This window comes from Rhinopithecus roxellana, chromosome 3 (assembly GCF_007565055.1).
Source record: "Rhinopithecus roxellana isolate Shanxi Qingling chromosome 3, ASM756505v1, whole genome shotgun sequence".
NCBI classification, from domain to species: Eukaryota; Metazoa; Chordata; class Mammalia; order Primates; family Cercopithecidae; genus Rhinopithecus; species Rhinopithecus roxellana.
In genome coordinates this window covers 4,479,489-4,498,350 of record NC_044551.1, presented here as the reverse complement: position 1 = coordinate 4,498,350, position 18,862 = coordinate 4,479,489, and the positions used below count along the sequence as shown (strand labels likewise).

The following is an 18,862-nucleotide window of genomic DNA, read 5'->3' as shown; positions in this document are numbered from 1 at the left end:
AAAAGGGGGAAACTGAACCAGTTACACTATCGGCTCAAGAATGTCTTGCAGCACAACTGATAACAGGATCTTTACTGACCAGAATGCCTGGATGATGTTTTGCCAGGTTTGTTGAAAAGTTATGCTATGTAAAAGTGAAACAGAAAATATTATTATTATTATTATTTTTTTTTTTTTTTTTTTTTTTTTTTTTTTTTTTTTTTTGGAGACGGAGTCTTGCTCTGTCACCCAGGCTGGAGTACAGTGGCCGGATCTCAGCTCACTGCAAGCTCCGCCTCCCGGGTTTACGCCATTCTCCTGCCTCAGCCTCCCGTGTAGCTGGGACTACAGGCGCCCACCACCTTGCCCGGCTAGTTTTTTGTATTTTTTAGTAGAGACAGGGTTTCACCATGTTAGCCAGGATGGTCTCGATCTCCTGACCTCGTGATCCGCGCATCTCGGCCTCCCAAAGTGCTGGGATTACAGGCTTGAGCCACCGCGCCTGGCCCGAAAATATTATTATTAACTATGTAATGACAATAATAAAGAACTCTTCTAACTGGACTCTCAGAAGCCCAGGAAAAGTGACCAAACAGTTTTTCTCAATAGCCCAAAAGACAGTCCAAACAGTTTTAAGGGAAGGTTCAATTAACAGCAAAAATTCATACTTCTTATTCCTTCTCTTGGAAAGAATTAATAAGCAGTTAAATGAGAAATGATAAGAAGAAAAGCCTCAGGATCTGGATGTCCTATAGGCAAGAACAGACAACCCCTGGAATTTTGCAAATGTCTGAGAAAACACTAAAAGTTTACTTATCCAAAGAACCAAGGACAAAACCCATAATTCTCTTCAACTAATTTAAGTGTCATCTCATTTCTCAATTATTTTCAGTGTAATTGATCACATTGAATTACATTTTGAATAACACGGGGAAAATGTTGAACCGCAGATGCATGTTTTCACTTCATTTCGATCAAAGAACCAAATTAATCTGCAGGACATTATGAGCACATTACCCAGCAATAGCCCGCCACATGTCTGCCCACTCTCAGAAGGCAATGTATGTCTTACCTTCATTTGCCGATTCCACAAACATTTCACCAACCCAATGAAAGGTCCAGGGTAAAGAAGACAATGATATGAACTCTGCCCTCAAGGAGTTTAAAATTTGGTACAAAAGATACGTTTGCAAGCCAAATTACTATAACATGAAGCAAAATGTAATAACTGCCACGAATGAGAATTTAAAAAATTCAAACACCGATGGCATTTCAGAGGCAACAGGTACATTATGGAAGAGGGAACATTTCTTGCCATTTTAAAAATCACTCGAAAAAGCATTCCAGATGATTAAACAGATCTGAGAAAATAAAGCATCATAGCTGAACAAAGAAAAAAGAAAATCAAAAAATTGTTTAAAAGTATTATCTTCATGTTTTCATTCAACTATACACACCCCAGAAAAACATAAAATGCAGTCAGATTTCTCCAGTCAAACTTTGTCCATTCTCTGTGAGAAAGCTAGGTTCAAATGGCTCCACGATCCCGAGATTAAAATGGAAAGTGAGAGAACCTTACATCATTGTACATGTGCATCAGTCAAATTACCTTTAGGATTAAAAATCATATTTTATTTTTTCAATTAACACTGTAAGCATGCACAGTCAGAAGCCTCTTACCTTTGCTGTTTAATTATCCATCTGATTGCATCTCAGATCAGCTCTTTATAATCCAATTTTGAGAAAATGATACATCTATTTAAAAGCACATATAGCTTGTTTTGTTCAAGTAGAACGTGACCAAATTCTCCTAGACTGAGAAAAGATTGGCATGTTTGCTTGTGCATATCAGATTATTTAGTTGCAAAACTGGGAATTATTCCACAGATGTGAATGGATTTCTAATTTATGTCACAAAGGAGAGATTACACTTTTAGGATAAGTTATTTACTTACTCATTTTCCCAATTCGATTTCAACACACAGGAGAATTTCAAGTCAGGAAAGCATCGCCAACAATGCTTCACCAGAGACAACCAAAAAGAGATCATAAATGTCTTATTAACTGTAAATAATGATAAAAATCAAATCTTTGGGAATATAATTACAGCTGGTCTAGCTTAAAAGTGTTTTACAATTATATTAGCCCAAGTAAATCACAGCATACTAATTTTAAATTGTACATTAAAATAGGTTTGTTGTACATGTTGCCATAAATTTCAAAACAAGAAAAATCAAGAAGGATCAACTTCTTTATTTTTTTTAAACACATTTTCCAACTGTAAGGTCCATAGCTCCTCCTTTTCTGCCTGTTGACAAGCGTGCTTCTCCTGCTTTCTAACTTTAAGTACACTCCTCTCTGCCGTAACTTGTCTGAGCTTGTTTGTCTGTAGTTCTTACTGAAAATTTCTAAGCTATCATTTCATGATCTTTTGAAGAAACAACGTATAAGTGCACCTGTGTTCTTTTATGTTCATGCCTCCCCCTTGTTTTCTTTCCTTGGCACCGTAGAAACAGACATACATAAGTCTGTAACTTATGGTGGCTTATTTATTATTTTTACCTGCATATATTCAGAAACTATTTTTAAGAAAAGGACTGGACTGATAAATTAGAGCTAGGAAGCCTGGTCATTGTGTGGGCTTGGACAGGTGATATAATTCGCTAGACCTATATTCTCAAGTACAAAATGAGGAGGACCCTGCCAGAGGATCAATCTTCAAAACTGCGACAACTCTGAAACTGTATGACTCTCTAGCTCTTTGACTTGCAACTTCACACTTGGATGTCATTTGTTGCTTTGAAAGATGGTTGGTTCCGCTGTGGAAGACAGTGTGGTGATTCCACAATGATCTAGAACCAGAAATACCATTTGACCTAGCAATCCCATTACTGGGTATATACCCAAAGGATTATAAATCATTCTATTATAAAGACACATGAATGCGTATGTTTATTGCGGCACTACTCCCAACAGTAAAGACATGGAATCAACCCAAATGTCCATCAATGATAGACTGGATAAAAAAATGTGGCACATATACACCATGGAATAACTATGCAGCCATAAAAAGGAATGAGTTCATGTCCTTTGCAGGGACATGGATAAAGCCAGAAGCCATCATCCTCAGCAAACTAACACAGGAACAGTAAAACAAACATCACATGTTTTCGCTCGTAAGTGGGAGCTAAACAATGAGAACCCATGACACAGGGAGGGAAACAAAACACACCAGGGCATGTTGGGAGGCAGTGAGGGAAAGGAGAGCATCAGTATAAATAGCTAATGCATGCAGGGCTTAATACCTAGGTGATGGGTTGATAGGTGCAGCAAACCACCACGACACATGTTTACCTATGTAACAAACCTGCACATTCTGCACATGTATCCCAGAACTTAAAGTAAAACAAAATTTAAAAATAAAAATGGTTGGTCCTTCCCCTGGTAGATATAAACACAAATGCAAAGCGGCACATACATGAGCAGGGAGTGTAAACAAGAAAGGAGTGGTGGGGGAAGAAAGTGAGAGAGAAAGAAGGAAAAATGAGGCAAGAGAGACAAAAACCCAGAGACAAGGCAGGGAAAGGGTGGGGAACGGGGTGAAGAATTTAGAGAAAGAGGAGAGAATATGGGAAAACAGAAGAGTGTATACAGTAAGAGAGCTAAAGAAGAGGTCTAGTTAATAGTATACAACCAATTATAGGGTAAAAAATTTTAAAGTTCTTGCATGCATTTTCTGCATGTCAACAAATACCTACAGGTGTTGGTTTCTCTCCAGAAAAGAAAAAGCAAAATACTTGGATATTGAAGTGCTAATTTTAAATGTCTATAAAAATTTGTGAGGGAACAAAGTTATTTTCTATTATGAATTTACTAAACAGTAGATGACATTTTAAGCCATCATATGTTATCAATAAAAATTAGCACAAGAGAAATTCTAGCACAGGGCCCAGGATATAGTAGGCAGCAATATACCTTAGAGAGAGGGAAGGAAAATGAGAGACAGAGGAAGGCTCTATTTTAAAATGACATAAATCATCTTCCTGATCTTGAAGACTAATGAAGATGGGGAGAAAGGATAAAATATGTCCATGTAAAATTGCCTAGACTCTGAACAAGCAGCAAGTACAAACCATGGTAAAAAGTTAAATAACCAGAACTCAATTAACTAGAATTCTCAATTTGCTAGAACACATCCACACACCTTTACAGTCCAGTATTCAAGGAGACAACTTTACAAAAAATAAAAGATTTCAATGTTTATGAAATAATAACAGCAATTACCACCACACCATTAGCAACTCCCTAGGAATGTCTCTGGAGAACAGTCACATCTAGTACCTACAGCATTAGCGTCCAGAGAACAATAACCACTGTTGTTCAACATGCAGACCAGGAGGCCATGCAAGGACCTCTGCAATCAAGCCTAGTTACTCAAAGTAGTGCATACACTTCATAGTCAATGTGAGTTGACTGCTCTAAATGGTTTGCCACTGGAGAGTTTGAAATGTCAGCCCATGCCTAAAATTTTTGGAGCCGGGGTCTCCAGCCAGTAGCCTACTCCCTTCTCTTCTCTTTCCCACCTTCAGTTCTTTTCTGCAGTGAGGAGCCTTGCATACACTCCCGAGGACACCTCAGCCCACACATCTAAGATTCATACACAGCCCTACACTCTTTGGTCCTAGGAGTGCTCAACACAAGTGGTACAGTTCACCACTGGGAGATGAGACCCCAAGAGAGACCCATGTAGGCTCTGGAAGTCATCTTGGGATCACTTAGGCAGGAATTGTGGGGTACCAAGTGGTTTAGAAGAGGGAATGGGGGTGCTTTGGATTGACAATATCCACATGGCTCGGCAGAATCCTCTCACCATAAGGCATGGCACAGTGGAGGAAGACCAGCAGGGCCCTCTAAAGCAAGTGACATGAGGCAAGAGCCTCTTTCCCCAGGTTTAAGGGTGCTACTGTTAATATGGCATTTCTGCCTTAACCTGGGTTTGCCAGGAAATTTAATTAGCCATATCTCATTCCATGCAGCCAGACTGAATAGTATTTGGTTGTGCTATACAGTGAAAATAAACAATGTAAGCACTAAAATTACTATAACTCAGGTGGTCAAATGATTTTGGTTTTAATACCCTGGAATCTCTGCCCAATTAGCACAAGAGGATGAATTTTCTTCAGCAATAAACCCCTAAACTCCTCACGCTACTACTTAAGAATAAACTAGCACAAAGAGAACCTTTGCTCTCAGTGACCAAACAGAGAGTAAAGTTTTTGTCTCAACTTCTCCCTCCTTACTCTCAGTCTACAAAACATCATGCAAGGTTGACCCAAGGCCAGAAGCCAAATTTAATGGTGAGCGTTCTCTCTTGTTCTCTCTTCTTGTAACACCTCATCCTGACATAACCGAGGTAAGATCCACTTTCCCAAAACAGTGTCCTATACCTCTGTTCCCCACTCTCTACCACCTGATTTTTTTTCATATCTTTTTGGGCTTTAATCTAGTTATGGTCAACTAACTAAGAGAATAAACTACTTACCATATACCAGTGAGCTATTGAGTGTTATCAGTCGAATAGGTCATCTACCCAACTTAATTAACATTGCAAAAATGAGGTCAGAGCAGTGGAGGGACACAAGTTCCTTGGAATACTTCGAATAAATTGTACAGCCTGCTTGACTGAGAGACCACCACATATAGACACAGTACAAGGAATATATAAAAGAGACAAGAGACTTGTCCTAATAGATTTGAAAGTACAGCTGAGAGACAGAATCTACATAAAATGGAAAGAGCTTTAATAATATTATAAAATAACATAAAGATACAAATCAATGAGTTATAAGGCCTTTTTCCCTCCTGTTTTCTAATGTACTTCCAAAAGTCTCATCTGCCATAAGCTTTCCCTGAAATTTTGATTAGAGTTAGACGGCTTGGCCTGAAGAGTAAAAGAAACAGCTTAGAAGAATTTAGACACATTTCCTTCCTTCTCTGCTTCCTCATGTTTCCTGTCCTTAGAACTTAGGCCTTTTGAAGGATGTTTGGAAGTGTTCCCTGCATGTCCATGTGCTTCTGCTACCTCAGTCTTATTTTTATTACCATAATATATCAGGGTCCTCAAGAGTTATCTTTATTCTTCCTATGTAAGAGTGAATAGTAATTTCATTTCAGTTTTTCCAGCTGCTCCTTTATATTGTTCTGCCCCATGACTTCAAAAAGATAGGAAACCCTTGAAGTCCTAGAATCCTAGACTCAGGGTCAGAAAGCACACATTCTAATTCTAGTCCTAGTGCTTAGTAGCTGTGAGAAAGTATTTAACTCTTCTGAGTCTCAATGCCATCTGTAAGATGGGGGCCTGTTTCAGCAAATACCAAATCAAATCCCTTTCTGTGAAAGCAAACAACACAGTGCTGCTTAATAGGCATAGCTGATGTGAGCACTTGTGGCAGATATTCTCTGCTTTGGAATTTATATGAACAAGATCCGATTCATTTGTTTATTCAGTTAACAGATATTTTCTTGAGCACCTAATGTGTATCAGACTCTCTACTGAGCACTTATCAGAACCACTGGAGCTATGAGCCATCCAGTTGCTACTGGACATTTCTTTTTTCAAACTACCACTTTTCTAGTGTTCTCCCTTTTGGAGAATAGTTAAGAATGTGTGTCACGGCTGGGCACAGTGGCTCACGCCTGTAATCCCAGCACTTTGGGAGGCCAAGGTGGGTGGATCACTTGAGGCCAGGATTTTGAGACCAGCTTGGTCAACATAGTGAAACCCCGTCTCTACTAAAAGTACAAAAAAATTAGCTGGGCATGGTGTCGCGTGCTTGTAGTCCCAGCTACTTAGGAGGCTGAGGCAGGAGAATCACTTGAACCTGGGAGGCAGAGGTGGCAGTGAGCCGAGATGGCACCACTGCACTCCAGCTTGGGCAACAAAGTGTGACTTCATCGCAAAAAAAAAAAAGCAAAAGAAACAAAGAATGTGTGTCATGTTGCTTGCTTAAATTCTATTTGCAGCATTTTGGAATGAAGTGTGTCCCTCTTCTGGCTTCATTATACATCAAAATTCCCACAGTTAAAGTTTTTTCAAGACACATAAGTCAGCATAGTCGCTAAGAAATTCTCCCTTGGGCTTAATATAAGAGAATTAAAATATATCTGGACTTCATCAAGTCTGGTCTTTCAGTCTGTCATGAGAGGCTGGAGTCGCTAGGGATAAATTAAATGATTAAGAACGAAAGTTTCCAATAGTGTAAGGAGAGATGTGGTTGTGAGTAGCACATCAAGATAATGAGTGAGCGCACGCACCCACACCAGGACCCGTGGATATTTATGCTGCAATCCATAAGTGCACCTCCTCAACATGCCACCTCTGAAAACCAAAAATGTAACAAGCACATATCAGAATAGTCATTCCTGCTCAGTTGAGTTCCTAGTTACAGCCAAATAAAAGAAGACTAGCTTCTTTAAAGCTCAAAAACAAAGAGTACCTTTCCAGTGGACAAGTAACTAAAGTGGTGTGATTTTGGTATAAGTTTGTGTGTGTGTGTGTGTGTGTGTGTGTACACATTTAGTTTTATTGTACAACAAAGCAACTTGTACTTTTCACATTTAAAACCGAGCATCATCTTTCCTTTACAGTGAAACAAAAAGGAAATTTTAAAATAAGCAGGAACAAAATTACAATAGAGAAAGTCAATTCCAAATAGGATCCTACAGGTTCTGCCGATTCTTCCATTGAGTGGCAGGGCTAAAGTCATCATTAGAAGAAAATTTATTTTAAAAGTGTCTTCTTAAACTACAAGGGTGTCTGTCAAATATCACAATAAACATGCCAAAGGAGAAGCCATGTTGTCAAAATGTGCACTTAACCCACCCAAACATCTCAGATCCACCCTTTGCTGACCTTCTATAACCCTATTTTTTTTTTTTTAGTTCTTTTCTCTTTTTTTAAACAAGAGAAAATAGACAGATACATGTTGGTGAATGCTAACTGTCCATATTCACATAGAGACACTGTGTACCCTCTAAGCCCAATATACAGAGAAAGGAGGGGAAAAACTAGAATTCTATGGACTACTACACAGGGGCTTAGCACCCTCCAGCTTCCAGCAGAGCGGAGGGAGCAGGTTTTTCTTATTTCCCACAGACCTCAGTGGTGTTGATTCCATACAGTTTTTATTCAGACAGAAAGGGATAAAAATGAATTTCAAACAGAAAGGGGTAGAGACACTTTTCCCATTGTATTCTGCTCAAGGTATTTCCCCCAAAATAAGTTGAGAACCATGGTGTAGAGAAAAGAGACCTCAAGAACAGGGTGACAGAACACAAGAGGAAAAAGAAAAGACTAGAACTTGCTCCCAGGGACTGGAGAATTTTTTTTTGAAAAGGATAGTTGGAATCTGTCAGTGTTCTAGTAATCATCTTTTCCTTCATCCTTCTCTCCTTCCTCCCCTTCATCGTCTTCATCTTCTTCACCTTCATCCTCCTCTTCTTCCTCAGTATCTGTTTATCCTTCCTCCTCTTCATCATCATCATCTTCTTTTCCTTCTCCTTCTTCATCATCCATATCAGGAACCAAGTAGCACTCTAATGAGTTGGACCAAGTATCATCTTTGGTGACCTCTCCTAACTCATCAGCACCGGCATCAAAATGGTCAGTAAACCAGGTAAAGAAGCTCTCTGGTTCCTCACGCTGCCTCTTCCTGCCAGCTTTATTCTGCGTTTGACTTGAACGTTTCATCAAATCCTTTCCAGATTTCCACTTGATTTCAGTGGTCTTTGAAGATGGACCACTCTCATTCAGATGAAATTCTTTGGAGAGAACTTTATTTTCAAAGTAAGGATTTTCATGAAAATAAAAATCTATTCTGTAACCTCATTTAATATCTTCAAATTCTGTCATTTCAACTCAGTGCCTCTTTGTCCTCCTCCAGCAGTGCAGACGTTTGTGGATGGTTGACAAATGTTGTTAGCCCAAAATTTGGGACTTTGGCGATCAGTTCTGACATCTTCTGAAAAAATGGTTGGCGGAGTTTGTCATATTTCTGTTCTACTTTCAAAATCTCCGCACTGGCTTGTTCATTAAATCTGTCTATTTCATTTTGTACTTCATCAATGCATTCAATTGCTTCTTGCTGTTCTTTTTCTCCCTTCTTCAGCAAGCCTGCAGAGGCCAATATCTCCTCCGGTCCCAGAGAGGCATTCTTGGTTTCTTCTTTTGAGGTGGGAGTGGAGACTGGCATTTGGGGGCCATGCTGCTAGGGAAGTCCAAGAACCAGACCATGAGTCTCCTTGCTCATCCAGAAGCAGGCAGAACACTCTGGTATAAGATTTATTGGTTAAAAGTAAGCAGTAACACATGGGTACTTGAAGGATCCCTTTACACTATTAATTCTATTCTTAATCGTGTAAATGTCCATTCTTAATTTTATAAATGCAGAACCATTCATAAAAATGGAAAAGCCATAGCTGTTTGGACCCCCAAGGAAGCTAATCAACCCACCAAGATAGAACTGGAGTTTGTAAACACACCTTTGGCATGATTGTTTGACAATTTGTTACATAATAGTTAGTTCTTTAACAAATGGCTTTTATTTTCCCTGATCTACATTAATATTAGAAGGAGAATGAGTGCTCTCAAAAAATGGGAGAAAGTGCAGAAAATAACATTATTTTCAACTTTTTCTCTTCAAACACCCATGTTCTCCACATGCTTATGATCGGTGAGAGAAAGAAGAGGAAAATCAAGCCTCCCAGGGAATACACAGTTGAGGAGAATCCCTGCCCCAAACATGCATAGCCAGGGCTACCATGTTGCACAATCCCACTCATACTCTTGGTGAAATTTACCTCCAGGACTATGCGGTGCACAGTCTGCCTGCTGTGCATGGGGACTCTATCTACAGGCACCCAATAATCCACGAAGAGGAAAGTGCACCTAGCCCAGGGAAATAATATTGTGTTGCCCTATGGGTTAGTTCAATCCAAAGCGAGTCAAGGAAAAGAAAGAGAAAGTGTTCACTGACTTTAATAATTATTCAAGATTCAGAAGTACCTGGGAATTATAAAATATTTGATTCTGTAATCACATCAGAGGAAAAACTTTCCATTTGACTGATTCTCCAACAAACTAAACCACAGAGGAAATGGCTGAGCAAACATTTTCCTACCTTCATGCTTACACACATGGTGGAACATACCAGCAAATAAAAAAACGTTCACCAGATTTCAATTGATGAAACACACTGGGAAGAGGTACCTTCCCTTTGGTTGACTTTAAAAACATTAACTCATATAGTTTAAGTTTTTGTTTCAACCTGCAAAATTGAGTTGTTGCCTTAAATATATGACATTTAAAGACAAGGGATTTCTATCAGACCAGATGAAGAATACGCTGGACCTCAGGCTGGTGACCAAGCATTATTCACATGTGAAACGTTCTTAACCCAAACACTTCAGAACGGCTTAGGAAGCTGGCTTTACTGAGATGCTCAAGGATGTGTTAGAAGCAGGATCTCTGAAAAGCAGGAATGAAAAGGACAGGACCACTCTAGGGCCAGGTATCCCTAATCAGGGCGCTGATGCTTCAGAATGCCCTCTCCTGCCCTCCTCCAGCCATGCCTCTCCACGGAGCCAGCAGTCTGCAGGGCTGTGATACACACCCACCTGCAGGAACAACTTCCCTTCTAGACTCTTCCCCAGGTACTTATGAGCCTGGAATTTCCTGCCCCAAGTGGTCTGAAACCAGCTTCCAGGGCCTGTGTGAGTTTTCACCCTTCCAAAGCAGATCAACTCACAGGTGTGCACACCCCTAGGCCTGAGGGGTATTCATGGGTAGCTGGTGGATGTGGGTGTGAATAAAGTTGAATGAGCAGGCTGGCTCATCCACACACATTCTTACAAGGATCCTCAGGCTGCACGGTGGAGCCAGGTCAAGAGGAGAAGGAACAGGTTATGGAATAGGGGGATGTCTTGTCCTGGGCCCTCAAATGTTAGGAGTGACCCTATAATGGGATATATCATATAATGAAATGAGTACTTCAGTGATCCAAAGAAAAATCTCCTCTCTCTGTTTCCTATCCTCACGGTGACCACAATGGATTATCTCAACCAGGACACTGGGCAGCATGAAATGTATCTTAACTAGATAGGACACCAGCTCAACAAGTGAGGCCAGGACTGTCTTGCAAACTAGGATATAAAGTCATCCCAGCTACACCAAACTGTAGAATAGTTTCTTTCCTTATGATGATCCTTCACTACCACTGAGCCCAGAGTTCCATAAATCACTGCCATCCATTGGCGTCCAGCCTTTTCCCCCTCATTGGGTTCTTTTCCTCATTAGAGAGTGTTTATGTTTAGTGTACCCAAGAAGTAAATAAAACCTCATTTTTATCATATACAACAGGCATATAATAGAAAGCATCATATGTGGTTCCAGCTTCTGTAGTTTTCCTATGAAGTTTGCTCAATCTTTTAAGTTTGTAGGTTGACATTCCAAATAAAAGGGGTAGAAAATAAGAAGGAAACCCGTGAAACCAGAGAGCCATCAGAAACCCCTGCAAACTCACCAAAGAAAGTTGGATCTAGGGTTCCCATAGGAGGTAGAAAATCAAAGATAAATAGTATGTGGAATTTTAAAAGAAAACATTGTGGATGGCCTTTTCTGGAGCCCAGCCTGTGCTGAGTCTATGGATACAGGATTTAATCAGGACTAGTCAGTGCAATCCAGAAATGCACACTCTAGATGAGGGAGTTTCTAGGAAGGTCTATGGCCACATCCTTGGCGTCTGGTTAATGTGTCTCCCGTGCTGCTTCTTGGCAAATTCCAGTAGCCTGATTTTATCTCATAGCTCTTGCACAATACACATACACATACACACACACACACACACACACGCAACTTCTACAGTGCTTCCAGCCAGTGCTGCTGCTCACTATTATTTACACTAGCAGCTCTTAAACATGACCACACATCACAATTATCCTGGGAGCTTCTCTAACATACAGATTCCCAAGCAGCTCCCCACAGAGACTGAATCGGGAGGTCTCGGGTGAGGCTGGGACCTTTCTACCCTTAGTAAACAAACAATCCGGATGACTATAAAAGCAAAACATTCTAACCTCTGGAGAAGCTCTGCTAGAGCAGTACAGGCTGAATTCCATCTGACCAGCATGCAGTCATGTCCTCATGCTGTTTTTCTCGGTCTATTCCTACTTTGGAGTCTTCCCAGAAAGAGCTGAAGATGTGCTGCCCAACACCATGGAGACGAGCCCCCACAACAAACAGCTGTCCTTTCCCGTTATGGCCAAGCTCCAACCAACTGCCAATTCAGACACGTCCTGAAATGGCTCTCTATTCATTGACTTTCATGAGAAACTACTTGAGCTTTATTAAGAAATAAAATACACACATGCAGCAAGTTATGAAAATTTTAGAATGGTTCCTCTTTTTCATGGACAGTCTTTGGTTTCTAGTCCAACAATAAAATGGTTCTTTCAAATGAAATTTTAACACATTTCTTTCCTTCTTTCTCTCTCTCCTCCTCCCCATCCCACACACATTCATACAGTGATCTGTGGGCTTTTTGTTAAATTAGTGATTCTCAATGAATAGAGGCCCAAACTTTCCGGAAAAACACATCAATGTCTCCAGGAAGCCATGTAATTTTTCCGTTTGTGAAAATGAACCAAACGTTTTCAAAGGGTAAGAAGCACTGCCAGCCTCATCTTTGATTCATCAGAATATGGACAGGAGAAAATTACAGGAGAAAATTACAATCAACTTGAATTTCATGTTTTACAAATGGTATAGTGTAATCAGAAATAAGCCAAAATTTATAAGTAACTGGCATAGAAGAATTAATAAAATAAGTAAAATCAGAGAAATGCTATCAGGTAAAAATCCCTCAACAGTAGAGAAGCAGATCATGAGAATCCAGTCATCACTCTGGGATGTCATCATCACAGGCAAAATCAGTTAAGTCAGCTGTTGACAGAGGAGAGGAAGTTAAAAAAACTCTACTCCTCTGGCACAGTTTTGAAGTTCAGTGATACTCAGCTTGCTAAGGCATTCAGTGCACTGATTGCTGCTTCCCCTGGAAGCAGTCGGTGCCTGTCTCCTGGGTTATTCCCTCAGATCTCAGGGATGGGGCCATTACAAGAGAGTCCCTCTGATCTTGGCTGCCAAAAATCTCAACATAGCATGATAGTGGTGCCTCCTCGCCAAGGGAGCAAATCAGTACTAAACATGGTATCCAAATTCCACTCATCATACTCCTGTGGCATTAGAGGGTATGGAGCTATAAAAGCTAAAGAATAAAAAAGCAAGGCCAGGCCAGGCATGGCAGCTCATGACTGTAATCCCAGTACTTTCGGAGGTCAAGGTGAGAGGATGGTGTGAAGCCAGGATTTCAATACCAGCCTAGACAAAAAAGTGAGGCCCTATCTCTAAAAACTTTTGTTTTGTTTTTTGATTAGCCAGGCATGGTGGCACATGCCTGCAGTCCCAGCTCTTTGGGAGGCTGAGGTGGGAGGACTGCTTGAACTCAGGAGTTCAAGGCTACAGTGAGTTATAATCATGCCACTGCACTCCATCCTGAGTGACAGCACAACTTCATTTTTAAAATAAGTAAATAAATAAACAAAAATAATTAAATAAAAATTTAATTTATTAAATGCACCCGCTTTCTTCCTGAAATCATGCCAAGCTGAAGAAATATCTCTTCAATATATCAGTCCATGGCATACTACTATTTCATTAAACTAACACCTCATTCCTCTTGCTTTATTGTTCTTTTCACTATGCTTTAGATCATTTTCCTAAGGAAGTTTAAAAGTGAGACGGGGGGCGGAGCAAGATGGCCGAATAGGAACAGCTCCAGTCTCCAACTCCCAGCGCGAGCGACACAGAAGACTGGTGATTTCTGCATTTTCAACTGAGGTACTGGGGCCATCTCACTACGGAGAGCCGGACAATCGATGCGGGTCAGCTGCTGCAGCCCGATCAGCGAGAGCTGAAGCAGGGCGAGGCATTGCCTCACCTGGGAAGGGCAAGGGGGAAGGGAATCCCTTTTCCTAGCCAGGGGAACTGAGACACACAACACCTGGAAAATCAGGTGACTCCCACCCCAATACCGCGCTTTAAGCAAACGGGCACACCAGGAGAATATATCCCACACCTGGCTGGGAGGATCCCATGCCCACGGAGCCTCCCTCATTGCTAACACAGCAGTCTATGATCTAACAGCAAGGCAGCAGCAAGGCTGGGGGAGGGGCGCCTGCCATTGCAGAGGCTTAAGTAGGTAAACAAAGCCGCTGGTAAGCTCGAACTGGGTGGAGCTCACAGCAGCTCAAGGAAACCTGCCTGTCTCTGTAGACTCCACCTCTGGGGACAGGGCACAGTTAACAAAAACAACAACAAAAGCAGCAGGAACCTCTGCAGAAGCAAACGACTCTGTCTGACAGCTTTGAAGAGAGCAGTGGATCTCCCAACATGGAGGTTGAGATCTGAGAAGGGACAGACTGCCTGCTCAAGTGGGTCCCTGACCCCTGAGTAGCCTAACTGGGAGACATCCCCCACTAGGGGCAGTCTGACACCCCACACCTCACAGGGTGGAGGACACCCCTGAGAGGAAGCTTCCGAAGTAACAATCAGACAGGTACACTCGCTGTTCAGCAATATTCTATCTTCTGCAACCTCTGCTGCTGATACCCAGGCAAACAGGGTCTGGAGTGGACCTCAAGCAATCTCCAACAGACCTACAGCTGAGGGTCCTGACTGTTAGAAGGAAAACTATCAAACAGGAAGGACAGCTATACCAAAACCCCATCAGTACGTCACCATCATCAAAGACCAGAGGCAGATAAAACCACAAAAATGGGGAAGAAGCAGGGCAGAAAATCTGGAAATTCAAAAAATAAGAACGCATCTCCCCCTGCAAAGGAGTGCAGCCCATCTCCAGCAACGAATCACAGCTGGTCAGAGAATGACTTTGACGAGATGAGAGAAGAAGGCTTCAGTCCATCAAACGTCTCAGAGCTAAAGGAGGAATTACGTACCCAGTGCAAAGAAACTAAAAATCTTGAAAAAAGAGTGGAAGAATTGACAGCTAGACTAATGAGTGCGGAGGAGGTCATAAATGAAATGACAGAGATAAAAACCATGACACGAGAAATACGTGACAAATGCACAAGCTTCAGTAACCAACTCGATCAACTGGAAGAAAGAGTATCAGCGATTGAGGATCAAATGAATGAAATGAAGTGAGAAGAGAAACCAAAAGAAAAAAGAAGAAAAAGAAATGAACAAAGCCTGCAAGAAGTATGGGATTATGTAAAAAGACCAAATCTACGTCTGATTGGGGTGCCTGAAAGTGAGGGGGAAAATGGAACCAAGTTGGAAAACACTCTTCAGGATATCATCCAGGAGAACGACCCCAACCTAGTAGGGCAGGCCAACATTCAAATTCAGGAAATACAGAGAACGCCACAAAGATACTCCTCAAGAAGAGCAACTCCAAGACACATAATTGCCAGATTCACCAAAGTTGAAATGAAGGAAAGAATCTTAAGGGCAGCCAGAGAGAAAGGTCGGGTTACCCACGAAGGGAAGCCCATCAGACTAGCAGCAGATCTCTCGACAGAAACTCTACAAGCCAGAAGAGAGTGGGGGCCAATATTCAACGTTCTTAAAGAAAAGAATTTTAAACCCAGAATTTCATATCCAGCCAAACTAAGTTTCATAAGTGAAGGAGAAATAAAATCCTTTACAGATAAGCAAATGCTTAGAGATTTTGTCACTACCAGGCCTGCCTTACAAGAGACCCTGAAGGAAGCACTAAACATGGAAAGGAACAACCGGTACCAGCCATTGCAAAAACAGGCCAAAATGCAAAGACCATCGAGGCTAGGAAGAAACTGCATCAACTAACGAGCAAAATAACCAGTTAATATCATAATGGCAGGATCAAGTTCACACATAACAATATTAACCTTTAATGTAAATGGACTAAATGCTCCAATTAAAAGACACAGACTGGCAAACTGGATAAAGAGTCAAGACCCATCAGTCTGCTGTATTCAGGAGACCCATCTCACATGCAGAGACATACATAGGCTCAAAATAAAGGGATGGAGAAAGATCTACCAAGCAAATGGAGAACAAGAAAAAGCAGGGGTTGCAATCCTAGTCTCTGATAAAATAGACGTTAAACCATCAAAGATCAAAAGAGACAAAGAAGGCCATTACATAATGGTAAAGGGATCAATTCAACAGGAAGAGCTAACTATCCTAAATATATATGCACCCAATACAGGAGCACCCAGATTCATAAAGCAAGTCCTTAGAGACTTACAAAGAGACTTAGACTCCCATACAATAATAATGGGAGACTTCAACACTCCACTGTCAACATTAGACAGATCAACGAGACAGAAAGTTAACAAAGATATCCAGGAATTGAACTCATCTCTGCACCAAGCAGACCTAATAGACATCTATAGAACTCTCCACCCCAAATCAACAGAATATACATTCTTCTCAGCACCACATTGCACTTATTCCAAAATTGACCACATAATTGGAAGTAAAGCACTCCTCAGCAAATGTAAAAGAACAGAAATTATAACAAACTGTCTCTCAGACCACAGTGCAATCAAACTAGAACTCAGGACTAAGAAACTCAATCAAAACCGCTCAACTACATGGAAACTGAACAACCTGCTCCTGAATGACTACTGGGTACATAGGGAAATGAAGGCAGAAATAAAGATGTTCCTTGAAACCAATGAGAACAAAGATACAACATACCAGAATCTCTGGGACACATTTAAAGCTGTGTGTAGAGGGAAATTTATAGCACTAAATGCCCACAAGAGAAAGCTGGAAAGATCTAAAATTGACACTCTGACATCACAATTAAAAGAACTAGAGAGGCAAGAGCAAACACATTCAAAAGCTAGCAGAAGGCAAGAAATAACTAAGATCAGAGCAGAACTGAAGGAGATAGAGACACAAAAAACCCTCCAAAAAATCAATGAATCCAGGAGTTGGTTTTTTGAAAAGATCCACAAAATTGACAGACCGCTAGCAAGACTAATAAAGAAGAAAAGAGAGACGAATCAAATAGACACAATAAAAAATGATAAACAGGATATCACCACGGACCCCACAGAAATACAAACTACCATCAGAGAATACCATAAACACCTCTACGCAAATCAACTAGAAAATCTAGAAGAAATGGATAATTTCCTGGACACTTACACTCTTCCAAGACTAAACCAGGAAGAACTTAAATCCCTGAATAGACCAATAGCAGGCTCTGAAATTGAGGCAATAATTAATAGCCTACCAACCAAAAAAAGTCCAGGACCAGATGGATTCACAGCTGAATTCTACCAGAGGTACGAGGAGTAGCTGGTACCATTCCTTCTGAAACTATTCCAATCAATAGAAAAAGAGGGAATCCTCCCTAACTCATTTTATGAGGCCAACATCATGCTGATACCAAAGCCTGGCAGAGACACAACAAAAAAAGAATTTTAGACCAATATCCCTGATGAACATCGATGCAAAAATCCTCAATAAAATACTGGCAAATCGGATTCAGCAGCATATCAAAAAGCTTATCCACCATGATCAAGTGGGCTTCATCCCTGGGATGGAAGGCTGGTTCAACATTCGCAAATCAATAAACGTAATCCAGCATATAAACAGAACCAAAGACAAGAACCACATGATTATCTCAATAGATGCAGAAAAGGCTTTTGACAAAATTCAACAGCCCTTCATGCTAAAAACTCTCAATAAATTCGGTATTGATGGAACGTACCTCAAAATAATAAGAGCTATTTATGACAAACCCACAGCCAATATCATACTGAATGGGCAAAAACTGGAAAAATTCCCTTTGAAAACTGGCACAAGACAGGGATGCCCTCTCTCACCACTCCTATTCAACATAGTGTTGGAAGTTCTGGCTAGGGCAATCAGGCAAGAGAAAGAAATCAAGGGTATTCAGTTAGGAAAAGAAGAAGTCAAATTGTCCCTGTTTGCAGATGACATGATTGTATATTTAGAAAACCCCATTGTCTCAGCCCAAAATCTCCTTAAGCTGATAAGCAACTTCAGCAAAGTCTCAGGATACAAAATTAATGTGCAAAAATCACAAGCATTCTTATACACCAGTAACAGACAAACAGAGAGCCAAATCATGAAGGAACTTCCATTCACAATTGCTTCAAAGAGAATAAAATACCTAGGAATCCAACTTACAAGGGATGTAAAGGACCTCTTCAAGGAGAACTACAAACCACTGCTCAGTGAAATAAAAGAGGACACTAACAAATGGAAGAACATACCATGCTCATGGATAGGAAGAATCAATATCGTGAAAATGGCCATACTGCCCAAGGTTATTTATAGATTCAATGCCATCCCCATCAAGCTACCAATGAGTTTCTTCACAGAATTGGAAAAAACTGCTTTAAAGTTCATATGGAACCAAAAAAGAGCCCGCATTGCCAAGACAATCCTAAGTCAAAAGGACAAAGCTGGAGGCGTCACGATACCTGACTTCAAACTATACTACAAGGCTACAGTAACCAAAACAGCATGGTACTGGCACCAAAACAGAGATATAGACCAATGGAACAGAACAGAGTCCTCAGAAATAATGCCACACATCTACAGCCATCTGATCTTTGACAAACCTGAGAGAAACAAGAAATGGGGAAAGGATTCCCTATTTAATAAATAGGGAATTTAATAAATGCCGGGAAAATTGGCTAGCCATAAGTAGAAAGCTGAAACTGGATCCTTTCCTTACTCCTTATACAAAGATTAATTCAAGATGGATTAGAGACTTAAATG

General features: G+C 40.7%; 1 pseudogene; it reads right to left on the bottom strand.

Moving 5' to 3' along the window:
* Positions 1-8,398: 8,398 nt before the first annotated feature.
* Positions 8,399-9,271, bottom strand: LOC104681650 (annotated as a pseudogene).
* Positions 9,272-18,862: the final 9,591 nt, after the last annotated feature.